Source organism: Anser cygnoides, chromosome Z (assembly GCF_040182565.1).
Source record: "Anser cygnoides isolate HZ-2024a breed goose chromosome Z, Taihu_goose_T2T_genome, whole genome shotgun sequence".
NCBI classification, from domain to species: Eukaryota; Metazoa; Chordata; class Aves; order Anseriformes; family Anatidae; genus Anser; species Anser cygnoides.
In genome coordinates, this window is record NC_089912.1 from 10,818,993 (window position 1) to 10,832,337 (window position 13,345).

The 13,345-nt window shown below is 44.1% G+C and overlaps 1 protein-coding gene across 8 annotated transcripts in view; it reads left to right on the plus strand.

Moving 5' to 3' along the window:
- Window positions 1–13,345, plus strand: part of PALM2AKAP2 (PALM2 and AKAP2 fusion) — a 257,309-nt gene that overhangs the window by 188,297 nt on the left and 55,667 nt on the right. The gene's annotated exons all lie outside the window — the stretch shown is intronic.

Genomic DNA, 13,345 nt, shown 5'->3' on the forward strand with positions numbered 1-13,345 from the left:
AGCAGTACACTTTAAAGACAGGCAGAAATTTTCTCTTATCTTTCTTGGACTTAAGTTTACTTTCTTCTCTTAAGGCAATGTTGCTACGATAGGGATTTGAAGGAGGACAGAAAAATATGAGATGAAGTTTTCTTAGATCTAAACATTATACTGATAGGACCCATGAGAAGAGAGAAAAAAAATAACAACTAAGAAAACATTTTTCCTAGCACAACTGGTGAGTCTGTGAGAAACAGTGAAGCTTGTAGTTTTTAGGCTTGTAGGCCTTTTTATTTAACTGAGTACTGTGTTCGGTTTTGGGCCCCTCACTACAAGAAGGACATCGAGGTCCTGGAGCATGTCCAGAGAAGGGCTACGAAGCTGGTGAAGGGCCTGGAGCACAAGTCCTGTGAGGAGCGGCTGAGGGCACTGGGGTTGTTTAGTCTGGAGAAGAGGAGGCTCAGGGGAGACCTCATTGCACTCTACAACTACCTGAAAGGAAGGTGTGGGGAGCTGGGGTTCGGCCTCTTCTCACAGGTAACTAGTGACAGGACTAGAGGGAATGGCCTCAAGTTGCACCAGGGGAGGTTCAGGTTGGAAATGAGGAGACATTTCTTCTCAGAAAGAGCAGTCAGGCATTGGGATAGGTTGTCTGGGGAAGTGGTAGAGTCACCGTCCCTGGTGGTGTTCAAGGAACGGTTGGACGTGGTGCTTAGGGACATGGTTTAGTGGGTGACATTGGTGGTAGGGGGATGGTTGGCCCAGATGATCTTGGAGGCCTTTTCCAGCCTTAATGATTCTATGATTTCTGTGGTAACTGATTCAAGATCCTAAACCTGTCTGGAAATATGCATAAATGTTTTTTCTGCAGCATCAGTTCATGTTAGTCATTACTGTTTAGTCAAAGCAATAATGGTGTCAAGAAGACCCACACTTTTCCTGGATGATTTTTTGCACAAAGCGTTCGTGAATGGACTTCATATCCATACAGTCACAATTCTTTTTTTTCTTTTTTTTGCACATTCTTCTATTTGCAATCTCATGCACATTGTTTTAAGAACTTTGTCTCATAGATAGTATCACATCACTTTTCAAGAGCATCACTTTCTTTTTTTCATACTAATTATCCCTTAGATGCATACTTGTTTTTAAAACAGAATATGTGTTTTTTTTTCCTAAGGACATATGAAATGGGTTCTTTTTGACTAATACAACTCTTCATATGCATATTATACTCTTTGAATGAAGCTGAAGGAGTCAGAGGATGCCGAAGGTGAAGCATGCGAACAGTGAACACTGGAGCAATTGTCATTAAGAATGGCCCTTGTATGTTGAAATGCACTTACTTTGTAATTAACCTATTAAAATGTCTCAATAACAGTGTAAAAAATGTTCCCCTAGTTCCTTTTGACCTTGGAGGCAGTCACACAGGCCAGTCACATGCCTGTGAACTGAGGGGAGGCCCAGCAATTTTTCACTTTGTACCCTCTGGGGAGAATTCAGTACACACAACTGTGTTTAGCGTCAGGAGGTGGTGAGGAGGGCACTGACAAACCTAGGCAGTGAACCACACATGCTGTTATTTAACACGGATGGCTTTTGCAACATGGCAGATCAGTGCTTTCCAGGACTTGACCTCTGAAGGGAGGCAGGCAAAGGGAGGTAGCATTGCTGCTTAGATCCTCTCATCTTTTTTCCTACTAGACCCTTCGGGCACAGCTTTTGGCGTTGCTTCAGGCGTTTCTTTCATATGGAAAAAAAAATGGGGTGGATGTGCCCCAAGGGTGCTCTGCTGTTTCTGTAGCCATTCTGGGCCTTCCAGTTTCTACTCCCTAAGGTGGGGTATGGGTTTAGCAAAGGTGCTTGGCATTTCAGCTGCACCACGGCTTTGTTCTCGTTGAAGTCCGCAAAGTTCTGCTTCTGGTTTTGAGGAGACAAACTGCGATTAGAGGATTAGGCAAAACTGGCCCGTGTTGGTGCTTTTTGGAAGCACTTCTGCCATCGTGCTCCTCAAATATACCAGACAGCTTATGTTCCCTCTGGCAGGGAGACCTCCGCCTCAGCAGTGAGAAATCACAGGGATTAACAGCTCTTGTAGGGAGAGCAGCAAGGAATGAGAAAAATGGGGATGGGCTGGCAGGTTCTCCTGGGCTTGGCTGACAGGGGCGCAGCATTTCAAGTTTCTCCCTCGGAGGGGTTTCTGTCACACGCAGACGTTCCTGCTGAAGTCCAGCCCACAAGCTGGAGAAAATCCCGGTGCCTGTTCACAATTCAGCTTGCCTGCCGAGAGGAATAACACCACCACCAGCTGCTGCCTGTAAACTTGGGATAGAGCTCTGCACCGTCAGCTGGGGGCCTGCATGCAGGGCAAACAACCTCCCTTCCCTATGCATGGACATCTGTTTGAGAATTGCCCTTTAGAGTAGAAGAGAGTGGCTTTCCTTTTGACCCATCTCAGCATGGAGTGATAATGACCATTATCAAGTGGGTGAGGTGCCATACAGGTCGTTCATCCCAACCAGCCAGTTCTGCAGAGGTAACACGGTGCGGTAAGTGAAGTGTCAGGAAGAACTGGGGACTGACTCGAGGACAGAGGGCACTTACCACATGTGGCTGGTAGGTTACAATTTCAAGCATCTCCTGCCCCTCCTAGACAGGTGGCTGAGCTACTTGTCAAGCATTTCATGAATTCCTACTCTTCCTACCACGATGCTCCAAGGCCATCTTTAGCCACGGAGCAACTGCAAAAGAGACTGCCATTATTTGTGTACAGCTGATTAGCCATCATGATGAAGGTGATAAGAGCAAAATACAGAGCCACAGCATCCCACCCAGACTCTTCTTAAGACACCAGCACACGAGAGAAGAATGAATGTGCATGCTCTTTCTTAAAGGCTTCCCTGAGCCCTTTACAGCAGTCAGATATCCACAAAGAGCCCCCAAACTGGTGGCCTTGCTGAAAGTGGTGCCGTGCTGAGCTAAGCAATCCTCCTTAATAAGCAGAAAGGATGCCAAGCAGTTCCAACTGCACAGCAATATGATATATAATCTAATTATGTTAATAATCCAATCTGATTCTTTGGGGGAAATTCCAGAGTCTATTATGGGCAAGAAAGTATTTTCTGTTTGTTTGTTTGTTTTTCCCTCTAACATCTACGAAGGCCAGGCACAATTGGTTACTCTTTATTAGTCTCCTTCAGAGTAAGCATTTGTGCTGATCTGTCCTCCTTTTCTTTTTTCTTCTGCCCATAAACAATTGTCTCCCCAGCCCCAGGAGTTATCAGGCAAAACCACAGTGGGACTGTCATAAAAATTTATAAAACCCGCAAATAGGTAAGGCTCAGCCAAATAAAATAAAGAAGGTTATATTCCCCACTTTATGTTTGGTTTTAGCTTGAATTGTGCAATGCAAAATGCTTCTTTCCATATATTCTCTTTAATATCTTAGTTAAAACTACATGCAGTGACAAACATGAATGTTACGAATGTCACCTGTTCATTAGTCTCCTTGCTTCCTTTTTCTCTGCCCTGTACACCTCTGTAGTCTTAACATCAGCTTTCACTTCTGAAGGGAAATTGCTGTGTCTGATCCCTTCTGGCTCTTCTGCACCTGTGATGCTTACTTCATTCCCAGCTCCCTCTGCCTGCCTTCACCACTCAGTCAGGAGCTCCAGAGGGAAGCATGGGAAGGTGCCACCAGCATGCCCACAGCACCCCAAATGCCTGAAACTGCTCGCCCATGGAGTGAGATGCAAACCTAATAGGAAGCTTTCAAGGAGCTGTTCTTGCAACCTTCCTTCCCAGGAAGACTTCCACGCTTGGTCTGCTAGAAATAAGGAGATAAGCCAGTGACAGCCATGGAGAAGTGATCCAAGAGAAGGAAGTACGACCAACAACTTCATTTTATGTGCCTTAGTTTCTTGGTCTTGGTCACCAGCACCATCTGAATGTAGACACCTTATTGCTTAACTGACAGTTACGTACATGAAGAAGGCTTGCACTGACCTTGACCTTCCTCCCTCACACTTGATATAAAAGCCACAGGAATCAAAACATGGTTGTAACCAAGCCACAACTGTTCTAACAATAAATACAGATGGAGAAGGCAAAAATGGTTTGGGTGTGATCACTCCCTGAGGCTGGTAGGCTACATAAGATGGGGCTGGACAGTCTTTCAGGAGTAGTCTTCTTTGCCAAATTAGGGGAGAGAGCACAGCACCACACTGAAGACTGAGAAACACCTCAGAGAGGTAAGATGGTGCGAGCTTAGCAGTGGGCTGCCCATGCTGCCTTCCCACCCAGCACCCTGAAACAACGCTTGCAGAGCACCAAGGGGTGAGGAGGGTCCTTCAGGTGAGCCCCGGGGAGGGCTGTGTGTGTCAGAGCCCTGTGTGCCAGCTTTGCTATAGATACCGAGCCACACGAGCCGTCAAAAAGCTCATTAAAATAAACATCACAGCAGTGGAAGTGCTTCTCAAGCTCCATGGGTCCCAGAGGGTGGACCGGGAAGCACGGGAGAGTGCTGTGTCGTAAGAGCAGTTCCTAGGTGGAGTTACGTGCTGAGAAACTTGTTCAGGCTGCTGCATTTATCTTGTTTTGATGGTATTTTTTTGGTGGTGCTCCTTAGAAACCAAATGCCTGCTTCCTTTCTGGCTCAACCAGGCACTCTGAAACAATGCTAATCAAACGGCGTCAGGGCTTCCTTTCAGACGTTGCCTCTGACTCCCTCAGAAGTAAGTGGGCTGCTGCTCTCAGCCAGCACCGTGGCTACTTGCAGCAAAAGGCACTCCTGTTAGGCACAGCCTCTGTCTCCATGCACCTTTCACTCTCACCTGTGCTTTGCTTTTGCTGGCAAATTACACAAGGTAGGAAGACTGTGTTTAGCTTGCCTTGCCAATGGCAACAGTAATAGGAGAACACAGGGCTCCCTCCCTCTGCACGAGGATGGGAGTATGTGTGAAACAGGTTCCAGTGATGTACTGACAAAACTGGGGTGCTGCATGTAAGATTAAGGGACAAAAATGTGTGAATACACCTTCTGCTTGTTTCTAGCCTTTCAACTGAAAACCAGATCAGATATCTTGTATTTATCTTATGCTTATCTATGCCTCACGGTTATAGTATTAACTGCTGGAGTTAAAAATGCATGTGTTTGGTTTTGAATGAGAGCCTACTGCTAGCTGAATGGTTAGCTGCATGAACCTTGACTCTCATGCATTTGCTGTGTAGCAGTTGTTTATTCTTGCACCTTAGAAAATACTTCAAAGTGAAATGTAGGGCAAGAGTCTCTCCATATACAGCAACACTCAGCTCTGGGAATTTCGGTTCTTATCTGAATGTTGGTGGTTGTCTGTGAAAGACAGGATTGGTCTATATCTAAAGTGCTCTAATCTAGCAGATACATATATATATATATATAATATGTCCATCACTGCAAATGGCAGCTGCAAGCACTGATGAAGAACATCCTACCTCAGACACAAACTGCATGCACAAAAACAACCTCTTGAACCAAATCTGGGGTTTTAGACTAACTTATCAACATCTCTCTTCATATGTACTCAAATGACAGTGTTTCAGCCCCAACAATCATCTGTGGAAGGAGCAGAGCAGCTGGTCTCAATGCCTGGAGCCAAAGGAGCCTTTGTGGCTGTGTGATGATCAGCCACCCCTAGTATCCATACAGCACACGCAGGCAGAGGTGCCAGTGCAATAACCATACAGTTACCAGTCAAATACCAGTAGCAGATACTTTGATTTAGTACAGTAAGGCATCTCAGTACATGTAAAAAGCCATTTCTGGGCTTCCAGGCGCTTGTTTATGCCTTGAGTGCTTTCACCTTCTGAAAATGCTCTGTATCAGAAGTGAGAATCTTGTGCAATAGCAGCCTTCATCTGTCCTGACAGACAACATGAAATTTTGTGGAAGCTACATGAAAAATTGCTATTAAAATGTTGGCAGCCGTGGCAGGAATGTATTTGCTCGCACACAAATGCAAAGGCATGCACACACAATATCTGCATGTTGCTGGGTGTGCTTGGTGTAGTGCTCTGCCTCCTCTCCCTTTTGCAGAGGTTATTTCCCGTAATTGTGCCCTGCAGTGGTGACATCTGGCATAACAGAAAGCTCTGTCTGGCCCGGCCTCCATTTGCTCTGGGCTTCTCACAAGTAAGTAAAGCACAATTAATGCCACCAGGGAAAAACGCCATTGCGGTGAAGAAAGCATGGATCACGGTGCGTGTTGGAAACACGGCTGTCCTGCACCCTCTGCCCGCTGATGGGAGCAGGAGGTGTTCACAGAAAGCCTTCGTTTCAGGAATTTAGGGGCTCAAGAGGCAGTGCAGTAACTTTTCATAGCTCACGTTAACACTGCTTCCTTATAACTAATTAATGAACAGAAAATGAGGGGATTTGTACAAATCCTGCTACAGAATTTCTCCCCTTTTGGAGGGATTGGGCTAAAAGGCACAAGAAAAGAACCATTGTACTGGAGAATTAGAGGAAAAGAGTGTGCCCTAAGGCAACTGAGTGCTTTGCACATGATGGGAGACTGCTGCTGCTGTTGAGATTTAAAATAGGATGAAACTTTGTGTACTGACTGCATGGGCTAGGGCAATGCTGAACATCCTTATAAACTGCGTAAAACACTAGGAAAACTTGGAGTAACATTTGACCAAAGCTGAGCAAATGGAATATTTATTACTTGAAATGACCCAGATAAATTTAGCTAGACAAGGTTCTATTTTTACTGGTGTTTGTCCAACTGATTTTTACTTATTTGTTTCACCTTTGTGAAAACTAAGCTGCCAAGACCATTGGGTTGTCTTGTATCTCCTCTTGTTAATACAGACTTCTCCATGCCTCCTTGTCACATGGTGAATTCAAGGATCCACGTTTCTTATCCAGTAGTGGTTCAGAAGTGGTCTTTATCACAGAATCACAGAATCATCTAAGCTGGAAGAGACCTCCAAGATCACCGAGTCCAACCTCTGACCTAACACTAACAAGTCCTCCACTAAACTATATCACTGAGTTCTACATTTAAATGTGTCTTAAAGACCTCCAGGGATGGTGATTCAACCACTTCCCTGGGCAGCCCATCCAATGCCTAACAACCTAACAATCCAACCTAAACTTCACCTGGCGCAACTTTAGCCCATTCAGAGCACAGTGCCTGCAGACGTCCTTTGGAGGCAGAGCTTTTCTTCCAAGGACCTGTCAAGACAGAGGCCTTTAGTTGTGGAAGTTCACTGCAGAAAGGATAGACACAGTGCAACAATAGAACAAAATATCGAAACAAGGTGGGAAGAAAACTATAAAGGAGTTAGGAGGGAGGAGGCTAACAAACTGCAGGTTTTTAATATTTGGGATTGAGCGGAGCTGGTCTCAGCTGGATTTACACAAGGTATGTTTAGAGACTGTTTACTTTGGATTTTCATGTAGCAATGCAAAATCTACCAGCTCCAAGGAAAAATGGATGAATCTCCAGCTTATGTTTCACGCTGCCAGGTTTTTCTCCAAGGGAGTGTGTGATCCAACCCATTATTTGGCTCAACCATATATGGTATTACTCCTATCCCCTAGGAAAAAGAGAATAGAAGCCATAATAAAACTGTAGCAGCAATTAGCTATGTGCTCAGTAAAAGTCTCCTTCAGGTGCTTGGCATGAGAGTTTCTCCAGGAGATGTGCACTACTGGTGAAGAAGGGAAATCCACCACCCCCTCCCCCACCTTTTTGTAAGCTTACACCTATGATTTCCATATTTCTTCACTTTCTCTTTGTGTAAGGCTTAGTACTTTCACCTGTTAATGCTGGCACTCTTTGGGCTTCCCTTTTGAGGTGAGCTGAGAAATGCTTAGCAGATCCATACTTTCAGAAGATGCCTCATATGCCCATTTACAACATTGCTATTCCACTCCATGCTCTTAACTCAACTCTTCCTCCTGACTTAAAAAAAAAAAAAGAAAAGAAATATTGACTTTAAAGCCATCCCTCCTCTCCACTCTCAGAGCCGTGTTCTTTTCCCCTCGCAAGCATGGCTTTGTTCCAGATGACTTTTATCTGCTTTATGTGAATTACTGTAAAGTGCTCTTCACAGTGGATGGCCCAAGCTGTGTTTGTCCTGACAGCATTCCCTGTCTGCACTGGGTCGGGGCTGCATTTTCCTCTTCTCCCTCTTTTTATTCCTGGGTGGCTTGCTCTCTTCTACTGGAACAGTCAGTGCACGTACAACTAAGATTGAGGTTTTACGAGAAGTTTTATGAGGGAGCAAGCCCTCTCTGGTTTCTGAGCTAGCCTGACAGGAGCAGGAGTTTTCCTCTGTACCTGGGTTCCCAGCCCCAGCAAAAAGCACCAAGCCCCATCTACCCATGCATGAATGAGCTCTGCTGAACCCCTGCACGCCAGGTTGGATTTCTCTACTTCACAGCCCTGAAACCAGCACATCGGAGAGCCGTCGGCACTGCTTGGTGTGCCCCAAGGCTGTGCCAACAGCACCAAGCCATGCAGGCAGGGCGGAAGGAGGTGGCAGAGGATGGTGCTGGGATGTCCGCATTCATGGGGACATTGGTCTGTGCTCTCCTGCAAAGCTCAGCAGGAAGAAGGGTTTTTCTTCCCAAGTTGTGAAAACCTTCTGCCTTGTAAACAAAAGTGGTTGCGTGAGCATCCTCTGCTTTGTTTTTCCCTTCTGATGCTGTTTCATGCAAAGGAAATGAGCTGCAAGTGTTTAGCTTGGCACTGTAACTTTGGTAATCGTATCCAGGGCATAGAGTAGCATGGCTGGTGCTTAATCATTCACTCATTAGCACAGTGTCCTTTGTGCTTGGAAGACAAATAGAGGGTAAGAAACTGTGTCAGCCCGTCTGAGAGCGGGTACAAGGCGGTTCGGGAAGGACGACACACTTTCTGTGCTTCTTGGTGCACTGCCTGATTGCCTTTCAAGCACAGCTGTTGCTGCTGCTACCAGTTTTGGAGAAAATTGCTGTGTTTGAAGCGCCCATCTGCCTGCAGCTGTTGTCATCTTCTAATTGGCGTAGCCCTGTCGAAAGGGAGCAGCACAACTGTGAGCGTGCCCTGCACCCTCACCCAGCTGCTGGCACCTCCAGCACCCTCTCGTCTGTGTGCTTTCTGTGTACGTGCTTTCCAGGGAGTGGCCTGGGGGCTGGCTTTGCTCACATGGCCATACAAAGAGGATTTCTCCCAGCCTCAGCTATGAACACTTACCACTCGAGGCGTTTCCAAAAGGGTTAGGGAAACATGAATGTCTTTGTAGATGCTGGTGGTAGGGTTGTACCTGCAACAGTGCATTTCTGGTCACTTGTGCTCCAAAAGTATGGCTTGACAGGGCTGTGGATGCAGATCGAGTTTGGAGAGCAGGGAGATGGAAAACGCAACATGCAATTTGAGATTATAGGAGCTTTACTTGTTTAGTCTGGAATAATGTGGACTGGGATACATCAGAGGTTTATATACGCATCAGGGAAGGAAACACCAAGAAGAGCAGTAGGTTGCTAAAGCAAATGCTCGGTACTGGCAAAAGAACAAAGAGGGATAAACTGGCCATTAGTAAATGTAGATGAGAAGCTGGAAGCCAGTTCTTGAGGATCAGCCGAGCACTTCCATGGCAACTGTGGGGACAAATATTCTTAGCTGTTTTTAGGGCAGAACTCAACTAAGTTTATGAAGAGGATTAGCTGACGTGCTTTCCTGCGGTAACAGGTGATGGGACTGGATGACGGGAGATCTTGTTTCCTTCTTGTATCAGTGTGAACTCAACATTCATTTACTAAAGTTCCTGCAGCAGTTCTGCAGTGAGCCTGAGAACAGTGGAAATGGCAAGCACATCCATGGATTGAACTGTTCACAAACACTGCATCAAATTGCATCAGTTCCATGGGGTTGGAAGGGGGATGTCTAGCCAGCCATGTGGTAACTGACCACCCAACATAAGCGTTGCATGTAGGAAGTTTCAGGGTGGTGCTAGTGTTTGTTCACTTAGATGCTGAATGCAGCTAGACACTAGCCTTTTTCTTTTTTTTCCTTTTTACCGAGGTTACTTTTCAGCCATATCACTAGACAGACAGCCAAATCCAGCGTGGCCCAGGAGGAGGTGAGCAGGATCACAGCAGCTCCATTAGGACTGGCTTGCACTGCCGTCTGACCATGCCAGGAGTGGCTGCCTGCGCTCCTTGCATCACTGCCAAACCACAGTGCCAGCATCTTTGAAACTGCTGCTGGGCAAATGAAAAGGCTGTTTTTCCATGGAGATGCTATACATGATCCTGAGACTGTGGTTTTATAAGTGCTTGTGATACTTTATGCATATCTTTCAAACCAAAAGAGGTTGTACTTTCATGATTAGTGCATAATGTGGGCAACTGAGGAACAACTTTGGCATGTTACCTAGGGAGGGACACCTTAGAAAAGCTCAGAATAATAATATTTAAGCAGTCATTCAGTATCTTCCAGGAGAGACAATTTACATCTATCCTAGAGTGCTTTCTGATGTGGGTGTGTTCCTCTTGTTCTTTTTACAATGAGGATCTCAGAGGTACTGAGTTAGGAAGCCATATGTAATATATATATACATATATATAAAGATATATTTCATTACCTATAAAAAAATCCTGGTTACAGTGAAGAATTTAAGGGAGTTTCCTGTTCTACCAATTGTTTCAGGATTTTTGTCACCTTTCCCACTTATAAAAGTGTTTGACTTTTGGTCTTTCAGAGGTTAAAAGGTGAGCAAGCAGCAGTTAGATCTGATTTGAAAAGAATATGAGTGAGAATTCAGGATTTCCTGCTTACAGAGAGCCATGTGACTACCAGTGAATGAGCCCAGTCAAAAGCTCGTTGCACTGTAAACGTAGATGCCCTTTTAATTCAGCATGGTTTGAGCCATGCATTAAAAGGCCAGGTTACTGAAATCCCAAAGCTGGACTGTGGCTTACAAAATGTCTTCTTCCTGCATTTTTGGTGGCAGGGATTTGTTTGGCAAGGTGCTGAGCATTAACAGGTCTTCATCATGACAAGTCATTCTCTGTATGATGTAATAATTCATAATTCATTCTTCTGTTTCATCACCAGTGTACAGAACAATGTGTTCAAGGGAGGTTTGCATCCAGTGGATGATAAGATCTTGGTCTTCCTGATGTCATGCATTCCTTCTGGGAAATGTAGGCTAAAGAGCCACTCTCATGTGCAGCTGCTATACAGGGCATTTGTATACACTTCCCTTTTTCTCACCATTTTTCTTACAGTTTTTAATTTCAAACAGAAAGTAGAAACTAGTGTTTTTCAGTTTCTGCTGTTTATGTGAATTCATCTTTGCAGACACTGTTAGTCCAGCCCATAGTCATCTAGTTAACTTTTTTGGTTTTTAACTTTCTTTTTCAGAGTAAAGGCTTCTTCTCTGCATGAGATAAGCTTTTGTAAGTACTGAGAAAACTATGTGGTACTGAGAAACATCTTGCCTATTCTCTTCCTGAACTACTGTCTGCAATGGAGCATCGAGTATTAGATGATGCTGTAATGACTACACACCATGTTTTCCCAGTGATGGCACTTTTTTGATAGAGACATGGACATTTAGTAATAGCAGCAGTGTTATATCCAGAGAGGATATAACTGAGGAGTAAGGGAGACAGTATTGTGAAAGTATCCATATGTTTTGTTAGACAAAATGGAAGAAATGGGAAAAAAAAAAAAAAGAAAAAAAAAAAAAGAACAAAGTTTTGGGCTCAGCACCTAATCATCAGCTCACATGCGTGATAACTTGACTTTCTTCCACAAAACCACTGGATGCTTTCTACATTTGCCTGCTCCAGGCTTCCTTCTCGGGCCATGTAAAAACTTACATGTTTTTTTCCAAGCATTTTCATTTTTATATAGAAATATACTTAGCCTTTAGGGCATGTGATTGGAACAGACAAGCTCCTCATATTGCTGACATTGTGTATTTTTGGTGTAGTATGTGAGATCTTGCACAGTTTGTCTGCTGCTAAAGATAACTTGGAAGCTGATCTTTTGTATCACAAATAAAATGGGGTAATAAAATGATGTGCAACAAAAGAGAACAGGTAGGATGCCCAAAGATGGCAAATTTAAATCAGGAGATTTAGAGATTAGCCTCTTCAAAGTTTCTAGCTGACTCCTTTCCCACCATAAGGCAGGAATGGAAAAACAGGTCTGTGTTCCTGTAGGAGGACTCCTACCATAAGGAGGGAGGAGTGGTACAGCAGAACCATAGTAATAGCTGTAATAGTAATAAAGAACAACAAATAGTAGAAATACCTGTCACTCGTTCTTGGAGAGCTCACCAGACTGAATTCTTGGGCTTTGTTATTCAACCCTACAGGCTAGTTCTTGTTTTTGCAACATTGCACTCAAGAAGTTGAGTAATTACAGATTGAGACTAGGCAGGATTAAGCTCCTAAGTGCCTCTTTAGACACCTCTGCCCAAATTTTAGACCATCAAACCATATATTTAACTGTTGCCAAACCTTGCAATTACTTTAAGTCTTTAAGTGGTCACTTCCAAGACTGAGAGTTTCTGGCTCCTAAATAGCAGTGTCAGTCTGTACGACAGGTATGAATTCGATTTTCTACCTTTCATAAGTATTCTAGTATACTGTATACTGAAACAATATACTAAGGTATATTGTTTCTCCCACCAGATTTGTGTTTGCACATTGCATACAGAATGGGCAAAACCAGAGGAGTTTCATGAAATTTCAGATGCCTTGGTGTTGCTGTCAGGAAATATAGTAGCAAGTATCCTCATAAGCATACTTTTTTTTCAGAAAACTCACAAAATATTCTATAAACACCTTTCTGATAAAAGGCACAGTGAGATTAAGTGATTTTCCTAAGACATTAGAGCCTGTGATTGGATTTGATTTTGTAAATTCCAGCCTCGTATTTTAGCTACATGCATTCATCACAGCAGAAGGTTTTATCTCTTTGACACACAGAGTCTCATCTTCTTTACTCATGGACAACTGGAAGACAAACAACTTTCATGGCTTCATCAGCTTGAGTAAGTCCCTAACCTTATCCAATGGCTTTGTCTTTATTGGGAAATAAAACGAGGTATAGAAAGGCAGCACTGGTAAATCCTGTGCTGTCAGAGTCTCACAGGAAATTGAATGACCCTTGCTTAAGAAACACAAACCACAAAATGTGGGTGTGATGTTTATTGGTATGTGCTTCGCGTTCTCCTGCCAGGACAGATTGCATTTCACATTGCTAATGTACATTCTGCCTACCTTTTCCAAGAAGATTTCAACTCTAACTCATCTGAAAACAACCCGTTGGAGAGAGATGCTGCAAGCGCTAGTATTTTGACTTCTGACTGAGTCCTGAAA